Source organism: Osmerus mordax, chromosome 8 (assembly GCF_038355195.1).
Source record: "Osmerus mordax isolate fOsmMor3 chromosome 8, fOsmMor3.pri, whole genome shotgun sequence".
Classification (NCBI taxonomy): Eukaryota; Metazoa; Chordata; class Actinopteri; order Osmeriformes; family Osmeridae; genus Osmerus; species Osmerus mordax.
This window is the reverse complement of record NC_090057.1, coordinates 11,284,643-11,300,155: the sequence shown is the minus strand read 5'-3', so window position 1 is coordinate 11,300,155 and position 15,513 is coordinate 11,284,643. Positions and strand designations below refer to the sequence as shown.

Below are 15,513 nucleotides of genomic sequence, written 5' to 3'. Positions count from 1 at the left end.
TTCTAAGTCTTGCTGACACATAGGGTACATGAACCATTTGTTACAATATAATTACACCTCCTACTCCCTTTGATTTGTCATATTAGCTACAAACACACTACCGAGGAACAGTCTTGATAAAGTGCAACAGTTATGACTGATATAGGCTAATACATTTCACCTAGAGTGACAATAAGAATGCTTTGCTGGAAAGAGGGGAGGACGCACTGATGTTACATGTCACTGCGGACTGTACCAGCGGACTTGAACCTACCTAATATGTTTACACAAAAGAATCAGAGACACGAAAAGTTATATTATCCTTCTTCATGAACATCCCAAGTTAAATTGAACTCTAAAGGTTGCACAGCCACACTGAGACAGTAGCCTACCTTAAATAATTCTGTGTAATAGACCAATACACTTCATAAACTCCTTATTACATTTGAAAAACGTACTTATAATTTTAAATCACTTAAGATTTGAAGTTAAATATGAAAGAAAAACATTTTACCTATGTAAGGTAGTAGCCTTAAGAAGGCCACTAGGTGGCAGTGTTTTGTGCCTTTACGAGCCGCCGTAGTTTGCACTTGATCTGGGTAGGTCGCCACGCTTATTTAAAATTGTTTGTACTCCGTTAAGGTAAGCAGGTTAATCGGTGGTGTGTACTATAAAAGTGTGAATATGAACACTGATAATTAGGGATGGGCGAACGATGCCTTGTGAAGCTTTGGTGATTTCTTCCGGATTGTGCCGGCCCAAAGAGCCGAACTATCTGCGCATTGAAAATGAACAGTGTCATATAGCAGCCGTTTAAAATTGGAGGCGTAGTGGTTGTCTCCGACAGTAGACTACCCTACATTATTTTATATTTTAATTACGGCTACATGTGTTCATTTTTATCTGATATTAGTGCTCACACATTAAAATGTTGTGATACATCTGTAGGCCGTTAGAATTATGTCATTTTCTCACAGTAAAAGTTAAAGAATATCTTCCGAGATTTGCTGCACTGGGGCGCGAACTCGGGTATCCAGACTCTCATAATCAATACATTGCAGTACAACGCTTTACCAGCTACACCACCGACAAAGCCGTTACTTGTTGATGCGGGTGGACGGACTTTATACGATACAATATATTTATATAAAAAGTAGTATCATTTGTAAATAGGGGTTATGCGCAACATTCTTCCGGGTTCTACAAAACAGATGTAACTACTTCCGGCCGTCCGCTACTGTAAGACAGCGTAGTAATGGCCCCATTCGGTGTTTACAGGAGCTAACGTTACCCTTAATTACAATTTCCGATATACACCGTATGGCCAAACGGACGTCCAGAGCCCCGAGTACTCTGTTAGACAAGGTATTTAAGGTTTACGCCTCCTCATTTATTCATAATTATGAAGGTATGTAATATATGTAGCTTTTGCTAATGGCATCGGATATAGCGATAGCTTGAGAGTAGGCTAATGTTTAGGGATGGCTTTGGGTATTCTGTTCAATTTTGCAGTCTGTTCCAGTTCAATGACTGCAGCATAGCATGCATTCATCAAGCCTCTCAGAACGAAAATATTTACATTACAACTGCTTTCATTTGACCATGAACATGTTCTCGACTATGTAAACATTCTTCTGAGACACTTGATAAATGGCTATAGTCTACCTGTTAGTGGAGAAGTAAGGTAATTGGGGCAAAGTTGATTGACAGTAAATCTTTCTATTGCAACATATTTGGTATGGTATACCTCACCTCGTATTGTAATAGACTTGTAGGAAACCCCTTGTCAACAAACCAACCCCAGCAACTTTACTAGGCCAATTCTTAATTCAGCGGCATACTGAATAGTAGCAAAATTCACTTCAAAAACACTTCAAAGGATACATCAGTATCAATGTTTGTCTAATTGTCTCTTTGTGTATTTTACACAGATAGTGCTTCGTGATTCAGAACCTGTCGTCATGACCTCCAGTCAGTGTTCGTGCAAAGCTGGCACAGCAGTGTGTAATGACACTGCTGCACTGCTCTTTCAGACAGCTCATTACTCAGAGCTCAATATCCAGGTTGTCCCCCCTGTTCATGCCTGCACAGAAACTGAACAACAATAGCACAAGCCCAGAACTGCAGTAAGGGTTGAGGCAAATGTACTGTATATGTATGTAAGAGTTAGGCAGTATGTATGCAGCAATAAAAATTGTAAATTGCTAAAAGAAAGTATTGTGATCTAAGGTCAGAAGCATTTTGAGGTGCAGTGTAATATAGTGGAGACTCAGTTTATTTTCCGAGCGGTAAATGGGACTGCACCCGACTACATCAAGTCTCCTCCAGCCTTACACCCCCACCCGCCAACTACGGTCTTCTTCTGACAACCGTCTGGTGATCCCACCGCTCAAGAGCGCCCGGTCCCAACACAAGCTCTTCTCCTGTCTGCCCCCCCAATGGTGGAATCAATTCCCCAACTCCATCAGAGACACTGACTGTCTCCCCACGTTCAAGAAAAGGCTCAAGACGCACTTGTTCCGGTACTTAGGAATGATTGGCTGGACCTGATGTTAGTTTCCTCCAGGATCACAATGACTCTTATTGAGAGACTTGTTGCTCTTGTTGGTTAGTTGTAACTGACTTAAAGTTGTTGTACTCGCTGTGAATTATATTATTGTTGCTTGCTTTTTCTACAGGTACACTTTTGCACTTCTGAAGTTCATGTTGTTTAATTGTAACTTGTCTAAACATGCTCTTATGGTTCTTCCCTTTGGGACTTATTTGGTTTTTCACAATGTATGCTTCATGTTTTGGCTACCCGCAATGTTTGGGGCTATCTCATTGTTATGATCAGTGACCTATGCACTTTTGTAAAGTTCTCTCTTGGAAGTCGCTTTGGATAAAAGCGTCTGTTAAATGCATAAATGTAACTCCCTCCAACGTCAACAGCTGCAAAGTTCCATAGTCTTCGGGTCTTTTGCCAAATGTTGGAGTGGAAAAGGGGAAGTGAACGTATGGACCAAAAGACTGGGGGTGGCATGTTTTGGATGGGAGATTTATGCCAATAATGACCATCAAGTCATTAGCAGAAGGATGATTGGATGAAGATTGGGCCGATGTATTTGTCATATGAATGGTGTTTCTGCCTATTCAAATTAGAGCATATTCAATAAGTGTGGAGCTAATGTGCATATTCACATTAATTTCAAAAGAAACTTGTAATAAAAAAAGTTACTTTTCATTTATACTTTTACTATGTTAAGTTTTATCGTGGTAGGAGTAAAGGAAAAAAATAGCCCCATTGGGGTGTAATGTTGCCTGGCCTTATTGGCACACATCTTGGATTGATGAGAATTTAACATATTTCCTCAACTAGGATTTCTTAGGACTTTTAGTATGTTGTTCTGGACACCTCATAGAAATGATCTAAGCTGCAAAAAAAATGTTTTACAATTAGTCTGTTGTAAAACGCTACTTTGCCTGGACTAATAGTAACAAAGTTACATACTAGCTAGTTATAACAGTTACACAGAAAGAGACACAATATGACAACGAAGTCCAAGTGGACTCAAAGAACGCAGTGTTCGGCAATCAACTGCAACAACTACCAATGTGACAGTATGTATGCCTTTCATCGCTTTCCCAAAGACCCTGACAGGTAAATTTTGTCGGTAGCGTAATCTTATGCACCTGGTAACTTTAACTTTTTTTGTCTAGTAGTAGGCTAGTAAACGTAATTCCTTCTAGGAACTGCAGGTCCTAGCCATAGAAACCAGAATAATGATTTATATGGATATGACAGTAAATTAAAATGAGCTTCTTAAATTACTTAAATTTGCTGAATTCATATATTTCATTGATAACTTTTGTGTATACTGTAGGCTAACGTTGTAATGTGTAGAGCTAGCGTTAACGTTACCTCCTGGGAAACGGTCTAACATTAGGCTATTATAACGTTATATAAACTCATCACTTTATTCTTACCTGTCACACTTAGCCTAATGTAGAGAGTAATATAATTTATAAAATGCTTGAACTTCTGTGTCAATATAAGTTCTTTGCATCACCTAGCGCTGCAGATGTGTACGGAAGTGAGAAGCGGAAACGATTACATCTGTTTTCCGGTTCGAACGCTGGGCGCTCCGCATAACCCCTATTTGCCCACTTTTCGATAACCTAGCATCGCAGTGCAGCGCCACCTACTCTTCTGGCGGTGAATTGTTTGGCGGTGCACCTTCTTCACCCCTTGGCTGTGATTGGTCCGTAACCGCTTGAGTCAGGGGCGGGGACGGGGTTGCCGTGAACAACAAGACAACAGAATCCTTTGACCGCCATTGCTGTAAGTTTTTACAATTCTTATTTCAGCTAAACAGTACATGTAAATCAGCAACTGAATCAAAATGTGTCGAGAAATGGGCAGTGTAGTTGCTTAGTAGTTTTTCTATGGCTCTGCTAGGAACAAGGCGAGCCACTGTTGTGCGCAAGACTGGAGTCGGTCTGGAAAGATGGCGCGGTCCATTTCGCGCTCTCGCTTGCCTCACTGCGCCACTGAGCACTTTTCATAGAAATGAATGGGGACGCCATCTTGAAAGAGCAGGCTTACTGTGTCTACTGTATATAAGTCTATGAAGGAGACAACGAGAGAGATGCAAACGTTCAGCCATTAGAGAAATCCCCGATGGGTAGGGTAAGTAGGGTAAGACTTAAGATTACTAATGAGTGTTGTGTGTGTCAAGGTACCTCCTGTTTTCCTCCTTCCATGACAACCCCGAACAACATATTCAAAGCACTACGAGAAAGCTATTGTTTACAGCAGCAAGTCATCCCGTTTCCCGTTTTTAAAGGAAATGTACATGTCTTGATTGTGGACAACTTTTTCTTCCCCAATCTCAACGAATAGCCGAACACAGCAACAGGATTGACATTGTTTAAAATTACCACAGTAACTTGCTCACATCTTCTAAACTCCATCAAAACAATCATTCGCGAAAATTCTAGAATGTTCATCAAAAAGTTTATATAGGCATTCTATACAAATTCAAAGTTTTACACATTGTCGGTAACATTTAGCCTACAATCTTTCTATATCACAGTAGCCTAGTATATGTCACGGTCTGTAGTTATCTAGCTAATAGCCTATACATTGTCAATTTGGTCTCTGTTGCAATTGAGTAATGACGTTGTGTTTGAAGAAGCTGATAGTCTACGAATTAAGTAAATAATTATTGAAGCAAAGGAGCTTTTATTATCTTTTAACACTTCAACGGCCAAGTGTGTGTTTTTGTGCAATACCGCAAACTTCATGTCCTCAACAGTAGGTGGCCCATCACCTCTTTCATCCAAAGCCTGACTGAATTACAGCTGTTTGAACTTTAACCAAATCTGACAATGCTTGCCATTGGAGAAATTTCTTATTTAAATATTCAGTTATTGAACAAAGTAAAGTCCTGGTCTTGGAATGGCTCAATTGGCTGAGATGTTGTAAGTATATTTTATTTATAAAGCACACTAACACTAGCCAGGCTCTGCCCTCCTACGTACTTCCGCTCAATTTTGATTTTGCTTCTGTACTAGGTCTGGGATTTCAGTGTATTAGTCGGTTTTCAGAAAATATTTTTTTGTAGGTCCAATCAACGAACAGAGGGAGTGGCTGAGAACGATGACGTTGATGTTGTGCATTAGTTTGAGTTGTAGTTCAGTAATGGCGGCGGAGAAAGATGCGAGCGAAGCTATTCGGTCTGTTGTGGCAACACTGCTGAATATCCATAAGTTAAAGCCGGAGCAAGAACAATCCTTGCTGAGTTTTGTTGGTGGTCATGATGTTGTGGCCCTCCTCCCCACGGGGTTCGAGAAAAGTTTGATTTTCCAGCTACGACAGCTAGCTCCGTTACAGTAGTGGTGAAGGAGTTGGCAAAGGCGAACGCTAGCGATTGGTTATGGCAGATCAGAGTGGCTCTGAGCAGATCCAATAGTTTTAAACTTCAACAGAATACCTGCTTTCAAGGAAGTTAACGCTTGTCAAAGGAGCAATCCCAGACCCTCTGTACAAATGAAATGTACGAGGGTCTGGTTAGGACCAGGCTACACTAACACAGCAAGGCTGACTGAGCACAACAACAAAACAAAAGCACAAAAAAGACACCATAAAATAGATAGAAAAACAAAATACAAACAGTCAATAACAGTAAAATAAGTAACAATACAACTCAAGAGGTAGTGGGAAACGCGAGTGCATATAGGTGCGTTTTAAGTTTGGATTTAAAAACGGACAATGAAGGAGCTTGCCTGATAAATAGGGGAAGTTGATTCCACAGCCTAGGACCGGCAACTGCAACCGGGGAGTGTACCAAAGTAGTTTGTCCACAGACCTCAGTGACCTACAGTGCATGTAATTGTATGAGGTCCGAGATATACGAAGGGGCCTGGGGGCCTGTCCATTAAGAGCTTTAAAAACAAACAATAACATTTTAAAATGTATTATATACTGGACAGGAAGCCAGTGCAAAGAGGCTAAGACTGGGGTAATGTGTTTAAACTTCCTAGTGGATGATGTGCTGGGTTGTAGGTTCAAAACCAGGCAAAGGCATAGTTTAAAATATATATATATATATATATATATAGTCTTCTGGTCAATCCTCCGGTTGTAAAACATAGCAATGAGTGTTTATTTGAGGAGGAATCCGCCATTGCTGGTTGCAGCTAGATTTTTCTGGGTTGTAAATCTCTGTTTTTCAAAAGAAAATCTCCACACGCAATAGAGAATATTATGACTGGATTTAGTTTATTGTAAATTTGAATGAAATTCTGATTGTGTTGTCGCTAATCCCATATAATTATTTTGAAGAAAATCAAATCACTATGAGGAGTTGTATGCCAGAGATAAAGTTTATCACAATGTTCCATGTTTCTCCAGACAAAATAAACCTGAGAAACATACACCTCTCACCAAATGATCCTCATTATATATGCAGAGTGGACATTATGAGAGACAAAAGATTTCCTTTATATGTCAAATCTGAGTTCTCATTAACATGGAGCTGTTTCCTCCAGATCCCCCATTGGCCAACCATACTTGATCGTGGGCGGAGACTAGACCGAGAAGACATCTTATGGCTGCAGAGAGACTCAACCAGAGAGACTACAGAGAGAGACTCAACCAGAGAGACTACAGCAGTTCCCAGAGAGAAGCTTCTAGAGACTAGATAGGATCCAAGACAGGATCCAAAAAGACAAAGAACAAAGAGAGACCAGAGTTATGGAGACACATCACTGCGACACCTGTGGGAAGAGCTTTTCCTCATCCAGTAGCCTCAAGAAGCACATGATGATCCACACTGGAGAGAAGCCATACATCTGTGACCTCTGTGGTAAAACCTTTAGACAGGCTTACCATTTCACAGCTCACCGCAGGATCCACACTGGAGAGAAGCCCCACAGCTGTGAATGCTGTGATAAAGCCTTCTCTACCTCAGATGGGTTGAAGAAACACGGCAGGATCCACACAGGAGAGAAGCCCTACAGCTGTGACCTCTGTGGTAAAACCTTTAACCTGGCTAATACTCTCAACGTTCACCGCAGGATCCACACTGAAGAGAAGCCCTACAGATGTTATGTCTGTGGTAAAACATTTAGCCATGCTTATACTCTTAACATTCACTGCAGGATCCACACTGGGGAAAAGCCCTACAGCTGTGACATCTGTGGGAAAACCTTTCCACGGGTTGACAGTTTCAGAGATCACTGCAGGATCCATACTGGAGAGAAGCCCTTCAGCTGTGACCTCTGTGGGAAAACCTTTAGCCAGGCTGGTACTCTCAACATTCACCGTAGGATCCACACTGGGGAAAAGCCCCACATCTGTGAATGCTGTGATAAAGCCTTCTCTACCTCAGATGGGTTGAAGAAACACAGCAGGATCCACACAGGAGAGAAGCCCTACAGCTGTGACCTCTGTGGTAAAACCTTTAGCCAGGCTAGTAATCTTAACATTCACCGCAGATCCCACAGTGGGGAAAAGCCCTACACCTGTGAATGCTGTGATAAAGCCTTCTCTACCTCAGGTGCGTTGAAGAATCACAGCAGAATCCACACAGGACAGAAGACCTATAGCTGCCCACACTGTGACTATTCATGTAAAAGAGATCACCATCTGAAGAGTCACTTGCGTATCCACAATAGAAAAAACCCAAAGCATTAATGTCTGGAGCCAAGCTGTCCCAGCAGTCACCACCTGAGAGAACTTCTGTATGACCCACAGCTGGAAGAACTACTGGCGTACAACTACTGGGACAGCACATGCAGTAACACCAGATCTACAGTCCAACATGACTGCACACAAACAGGAAATAATACTCTACCCCTGTAACGATGGAGGGGAAGCTGTGTCAGACTGGGTCGAAACCTGGTCAACTCTGGCTGACACACTTCTGTTCTGAAGCAATTGAATTCAAGCACATGGAATTTTCCGTTGTACGATGATCTAGTATTATAAATATTAAAGGTGTTGAGGGGTGTGTGGGTTGTTCCAAACGCACCATGAAAATGCATTTTGTGTGATGGTAAACTTGGTTGTTCTGATGTAGAGGATTACTATGTACGTACTCTGACTATATTGAAGTCCTGTTGTTCTATGAACTTTCTTTCTACATACACTAGTTGTCGCTTTGGTGCCTGCCTGCTAAATGAATATTCATTGCTTCACATCGATACTTCATTATCACTTGGTTTCAGTCTGTGTTGGTAAATGTAAAGCCTTTTTGTAAAACTGATTTGAAAAGTGAAAAATAACGTGGTCTGAAATACCTTCTATTTTTCCTCTTGTTTTGTGACAGTTCACCTACATTGAGTGAAGTGTGTCTAAACTACTTGTGAACATAGGACAGAAGTTACTGACATGTTTAAAGGAAGTATGGTATTCTCAGCATTGGATGTGCATTGTAATGAGTGAGTAATGTGATTTTCGGGATTGTAATAATAATTTTTAAATGAACAATAACACACCGTCATGACACTGAATTTGTGTGTAAAACAAGGGGGTTAATTGACATATTTACCAGATGATAGCCTGATAACAGGGCAGTTTACACATTTCTCCTACTTCACTGGAATATTCTCATAAAAACTGTATTTACCCTCCAAGTTAGTTTAGATTTGATCGCATTAGACTATTGCATACCATGCTGTGTCTATCATATAAACTTAGATAAAGTTCCACTTTGTTTGGGTTAAATGAATGTCTTCAGATGTGCAATTTGCATCAGGGATAGAAGTTACTCACAAAGAAGTGGAAACTATGAAAGTTTTCATATTAGTTCCTCTAAGGATACAATGTTTCTCCTTATTCAACTGTCTATGACTGGCTGCCATCTTGTGTGTGTGGAGACAAAGAAGACTGTGGAACAGAGATGTGTTAAACACCAACGTTATGGCAGAGTTCTGGGTACATTGGGAGTTTTTTGGAGTTATCATCAAAAAGGGCAATACTGCCTCAATTAACAAGGAGAGGGAGATGGCTAAGCAAAACTTCCTGTCCGGTTAAGTGCATAAGTCATAGGCCTAGCCTAGGTATATAGAATAATAGACAAAAACAGACATAACTGCAATGCTGTTCATTAGCCAAATTGGATGTGGACCAAGTGAGGACTCTCTGACTAATCATTGGTCTGTCTTCTCAACAGGAGCCATCTCAACAGCCAAAAAATAACTTGACTGCAAGTAAAAACTGTATTTGGACAAAAACACTACAGAACATATTTGTTTGGATGTAATAAGGCAACTCTCAACTCCACCCTTTGCAGGGCTCAAGTTTATCAAAAGTTTGCTGGTGATGTTTCCGATTGGCTGGCTTATAACTGTAACTCGAGACAACTATCAACTCGGCAGAAATCTGCACCTTGTCCATTAATTGTATATAGTGGGACAAATGATCCCTTACTTCTCAGCGAGTGAAATTGTTGAAATGCGTGAGAGCCTGGGATTAGTTTGTCTGATTTGAAGGGGGGCTTGTTTGATTGTGGGCTTACCTGCATTGCCTTAACAATATCATTGAGAAGATGCTTCAATCCAAAGCCATTTACAGGGGGGATTTGAACTTACCACCTCTTGATGTGCTGTCAAATGCTCTGCTACATCAAACTATTGTGAATAGTTACTAAAATTACTCTCCCATATCTGTCCAATAACGTTATATATATTACTTCTAAATAAGAAATGTAACAATCAAGAAGATATGGACAATACACTCTTAAACAATTTACTGCTTTTATATGGGAAGGACCACAAAAAGATTTCAAAGCAGGATAGATTCCAAAAGGAAAAGGAGTAGGAGGGTTTCTGTTGCTCCTCAGGATAAAAAGGCAAAATGTGTGCTCTTGCATCAGTTCATTTAATGCTGAAGATCCTTCCGCTCACATCAAAAAATGACATAACAACACTTTAACATTTACTTAACTGATGAGGGACTGAGACTTTGAAAATGATATATTTTCCAGACGGGTGGATATAATTTACAAACTACAGCAATATTACAAACTCAGCAAACACATCTCAGAAGCATACCAAATACGATGCAAGAGCAGAGTAGTATGTTCTGCACAGATTGTCCTTCAAAAAGGAACATCTTTGAAACCATAACTTAAGGGATCACTCAACAGTGCATCAAAAACAGTCAATTACAAAGGCAGCGAAAAACCTACAGGAAATGTACATCTTTTATTCAAATACAAATTTAAAAGGTCTTGTTTTTTAATGGTAGGTAATGGAAGGAACAGGACAGTTCTGCAGAGAAATGGAGGAGTCATCCGGAGCAGCGTACAATCATGATTGGCTCCAGGGAGGCTGCCGATCAGACTTTAGAAGGCCGGCCCAGACCAGACCCAACAGGACCAATGTGTCAGAGCATAGCAGCGCCAGTTCAACTGAGGGGCTGGCAGAAAGGCTCTGACCCAGTGTCCACACCACCAGGGGCGGACTGGGGAAAAAAGTGGCCCGGGAGTTACTGTCAGACCGGCCCGGGCCGGTATCCCCGATGGCCAGTCTGCCCCTGCACAGCACCCTTCCTCCCCCGGTCCTGCTCCTATTATAAGGAAAAAGACGGAACATTTCAGTGTTGTTGCAAGTAGGAACTAATGTGGCGCTGTGTTTTCAACGGGGACTCTATTGGCAGGCGGGTGTCAGTGCTTCCTCAATATGTTGAGCGGTGCGGAAGCAATAAGAAGCACCTCTCCCCTGGTCTCAATTCTTTTCCTGTTTTTCAGGTTTGAATTTCAAATAAATCTATGAAATATCGATTACATATTGTTTAGCATTTATATTAAATGTTACAGTTATATGGCGAGAGGAATTTGTATGTGTAATATGTATTATCTGAAATCGTTTGAGTTTGTTTTCCATGCGGCCGAATATGGCGCGACATAATCGTGGTTCATAAAAAAAATATATATCTGAATTGGTTTTTATTGCCATCTTAGTTTACACGAATACAGAATTTACTGTGGTAGGAAGGTGCATACAATTTACATATACGGATCTTAATATAACAAAGTAGATTGTATAAATACATTTCTCTTTCACCAACCGTCTCTGGAGGAGGGGATCCCTCACTGAATTGCTCCTCCCTAGGTTTCTTAAATTTTTTCTCCTCTATTGAGTTTTTCTGGGAGTTTTTCCTTGTCTTCCTTGAGGGTTTAGGTTGGTTGAGGGGCAGAGAGAGAGACAGGGAGAGAAAGACAGAAAGGGACACCAAGAGAGAGACCGAGAGAGAGGCAGAGAGAGAGTGATGCAGATGGTCAGCCATTAAAAAAATGCCAGATGGCAAAGTTTATTGTTAATTTGCATGAAATGCTTATAGTGTAGTAACTAATGCCATATTATTATTTTGAAGAAAATGAATATACTATAAAGAGTTGTATGCCAGAGCTTACATTTTTATTACAGTGTTACATGTTTCTCCAGACAAAATAAACCTGAGAAACATACACCTCGCACCAAATGATCACCATTACATATGCAGAGTGGACATTATGATAGGCAAAATATTTCCTTTATATGTCAAATCTGAGTTCCCATTAACTCTGAGCTTTTTCCTCCAGATCCCCCATTGGCCAACAATACTTGATCGTGGGTGGAGACTAGACAGAGAAGACATCTTATGGCTCCAAAGAGACTACAGAGAGAGAGAGACTCAACCAGAGACAGCAGCTCCCTAGAGAGAAACAAGCTTCTGAAGACTAGATCCAAGACAGGATCCAGAGAGACCAGAGTTATGGAGACACATCACTGTGACTCTTGTGGAAAGAGCCTTTCCTCATCCAATTCCCTGAAGAACCACATAATGATCCACACAGGAGAGAAGCCCTACAGCTGTGACCTCTGTGGTAAAGCCTTTAGCCGGGCTGCTACTCTCAAAGTTCACCACAGGATCCACACTGGAGAGAAGCCCTACAGCTGTGACCTCTGTGGTAAAACCTTTAACCAGGCTGGCCATTTCAGAGCTCACCGCAGGATCCACACTGGAGAGAAGCCCTACAGCTGTGACCTCTGTGGTAAAACCTTTTGCCTGGCTAGTACTCTAAACGTTCACCGTAGAATCCACACTGAAGAGAAGCCCTTCAGCTGTGACCTCTGTGGTAAAACCTTTCGCCTGGCTGGTGCTCTCAACGTTCACAGTAGGATCCACACTGAAGAGAAGCCCTTCAGCTGTGACCTCTGTGGTAAAACCTTTAGCCAGGCTTACAGCTTAAGAGGTCACCGCAGGATCCACACTAGAGAGAAGCCCTACAGCTGTGACCTCTGTGGTAAAACCTTTAGCCTGGCTAGTACTCTCAACGTTCACCGCAGGATCCACACTGGAGAGAAGCCCTACAGCTGTGACCTCTGTGGTAAAACCTATAACCAGGCTGGCCATTTAACGGTTCACCACAGGATCCACACTGAAGAGAAGCCTTACAGCTGTTACCTCTGTGGTAAAACCTTTGGACGACTTGAAAGTTTCAGAGCTCACAGCTGGATCCATACTGGGGAGAAGCCCTACAGCTGTGACCTCTGTGGTAAAACCTTTACACGGGTTGACAGTTTAAGAGATCACTGCAGGATCCATACTGGGGAGAAACCCTACAGCTGTGACCTCTGTGGTAAAACCTTTAGTAGCGCTTCTATTTTCAGAGTGCACAGCAGGACCCACACTGGGGAAAAGCCCCACAGCTGTGAATGCTGTGATAAAGCCTTTTCTACCTCAGGTGGGTTGAAGAAACACAGCACGATCCACACAGGAAAGAAGCCCTACAGCTGCCCACACTGTGACTACTCAGGTAAAACAAATGGCAATCTGAAGAGTCATCTTTGTATCCACAATAGAAAAAACCTAAAGCAGTGATGTCTGGGGCTAAGCTGTCCCAGCAGTCACCACCTGAGAGAACTTCTGTATGACCCACAGCTGGAAGAACTACTGGCCTACACCTACTGGGACAGCACAAGCAGTAACACACCATGAAAATGTATTATCATGTGATCCTGTGATAGTAGACTTGGTGGTTCTGATGTAGAGGGTTACTATGTCTCTCACCAAGTGATCATTTGCTATGGTTTTTCAGAATATACTGACTATATTTCAGACAATACTGACTGATTATGTTGAATCTGTCTATATGTACTCGGACTATATTGAAGTCCTGTTGTTCTATGAACCTTCTTTCTACATACACTAGTTGTCGCTTTGGATAAAAGTGCCTGCTCCGGAGGCAGCAGCGCTCGCTGCTAGCTTTGTGACGAATTTGACGTCAGATGCATCACAAAGCAAGGGAATCAGCAGAGGAGATAAAAAGTGGGCTGATGTCTGAGTTTTTGGTATTTATGATTCTAGTTCATTGTAGAAAGACCTTAAAACAGGGTTTATCATCAAAAAACCTTCACTAATGATTTAAACATCGAAAAAATATTGTCGTTATGTGTAGCCAGGTGAACTATGGGTAGGATTGTTCTTGAGCGGTTCAAATACTATTGTTTGTTTTAATATAAGTTTGGTGCTTAAATAGTGGCTTCTTTTGGTTGGGGTTACACTCACCTTAAGAGCAGTTCACGTTTAGCTCGTGAGGGTGTTGAAATCGCGTTTCACGTCACAAAGTAAACACGGGTAGATGACTGGAAGAGCTAGCATCCAATACAGGAATTCTTGCCGACAAAGTTAGAAATAAGGATTAAAAATGTTTACATTAATGGGCCATCATGTTGGTGGATGAGAAGACTGTGAATTTAACGGACCAATATTTGTTGTTGATATTGCTGGTTGTATTTCTGGTTTCCGTGTGTGATTTATTTTGTTTCTTTTCTTTCATTATTCAGGAGAGCCACTACTGTACTGTTGCCTATCTTGTGCCTATTTTAGGATGTCAGTAGAAATAAGTATTTTTGTTCCGAAAGCTCCTCAGTGCTTAAATATTAATACTGTTCTCACTGAGTGCCGTCAGGGAATAAAACCCCCCAAATAAATATAAATAATCTATATTCCTGTGTCCGGTCTTACTATTACCAGGCCACTGTATGCGTTATTATGCTATGATTTTACTGGTCTGGCCCACTTGAGATCAAAGTGGGCAGTATTTGGCCCCTTAACTAAAATGAGTTTGATACCCCTGCATTAGACTATTGCATAACCTGCTGTGTGTCTGTAATATAAACTTAGATAAAGTTTCTCTTTGGGTTAAATGAACGTCTTCAGATGTGCAATTTGCATCCGCGAGAGAAGTTACTCACAAAGAAGTGGAAACGGTGAAAGTTAGCTCGTCACTAGCATCTCACCATATCACGCAGTCGGGGAACACCTTAGCAGGGCGGGCTATTTAAACAGGTTATCACTGCACTCTGCATTGCTTAGTGCGACACGGGATGCTCTCTGTTTCAATGCAATTCATGCAAAACATGAATTGTATCGTGTGTAATAAAGTATCAAGTAATCACTACTATTGAGTCCTCCTGCCTCAATCATTGGTGTGTCTTCTCAACAGGAGCCATCTAAACAGACAAAAAAGAACATGGCAGCAAGTAAAAACTGTATTTGGACAAAACCACTGCAGAACATGTTTGTTTGGATATAATAAGGCAACTCTCAAACCCACCCTTTGCAGGGCTCTCAAGTTTATCACAAGTTTGCTGGTGATGTTTCTGATTGGCTGGCTTACAACTGTTTAATTAGAGACAACTATCAACTGGGCAGAAATCTGCAACTCGTCCATTAATTGTATTAAGCGGGACAAGTTATCCATTACTTCTCAGCGTGATAAATTGTTGAAATGCGTGAGAACTTGGGATTAGTTTGTCTGATTAGAAGAGGGGCTTGTTTGATTGCGGGTTTACCTGCATTGCCTTAACAATGTCATCATTTAGTAGATGCTTCAATCCAAAGCCATTTACAGGGGGATTTGAACTTGCCACCAGAAGATATGGAATTCAAACAGTGATGTCAACTGTGTTCTTGAACAATTTACTGCTATTATATGCAAAGGACCACAAATATTTCAAAGCAGGATAGATTCCAAAAGGAAAAGGAGTAGGAGGGTT

General features: G+C 41.3%; 1 pseudogene; it reads left to right on the top strand.

Annotated features, from left to right (window-relative positions):
* LOC136947181 (zinc finger protein 721-like) overlaps nucleotides 1-14,883 on the top strand; it is a 43,079-nt pseudogene extending 28,196 nt beyond the window's left edge.
* Nucleotides 14,884-15,513: the final 630 nt, after the last annotated feature.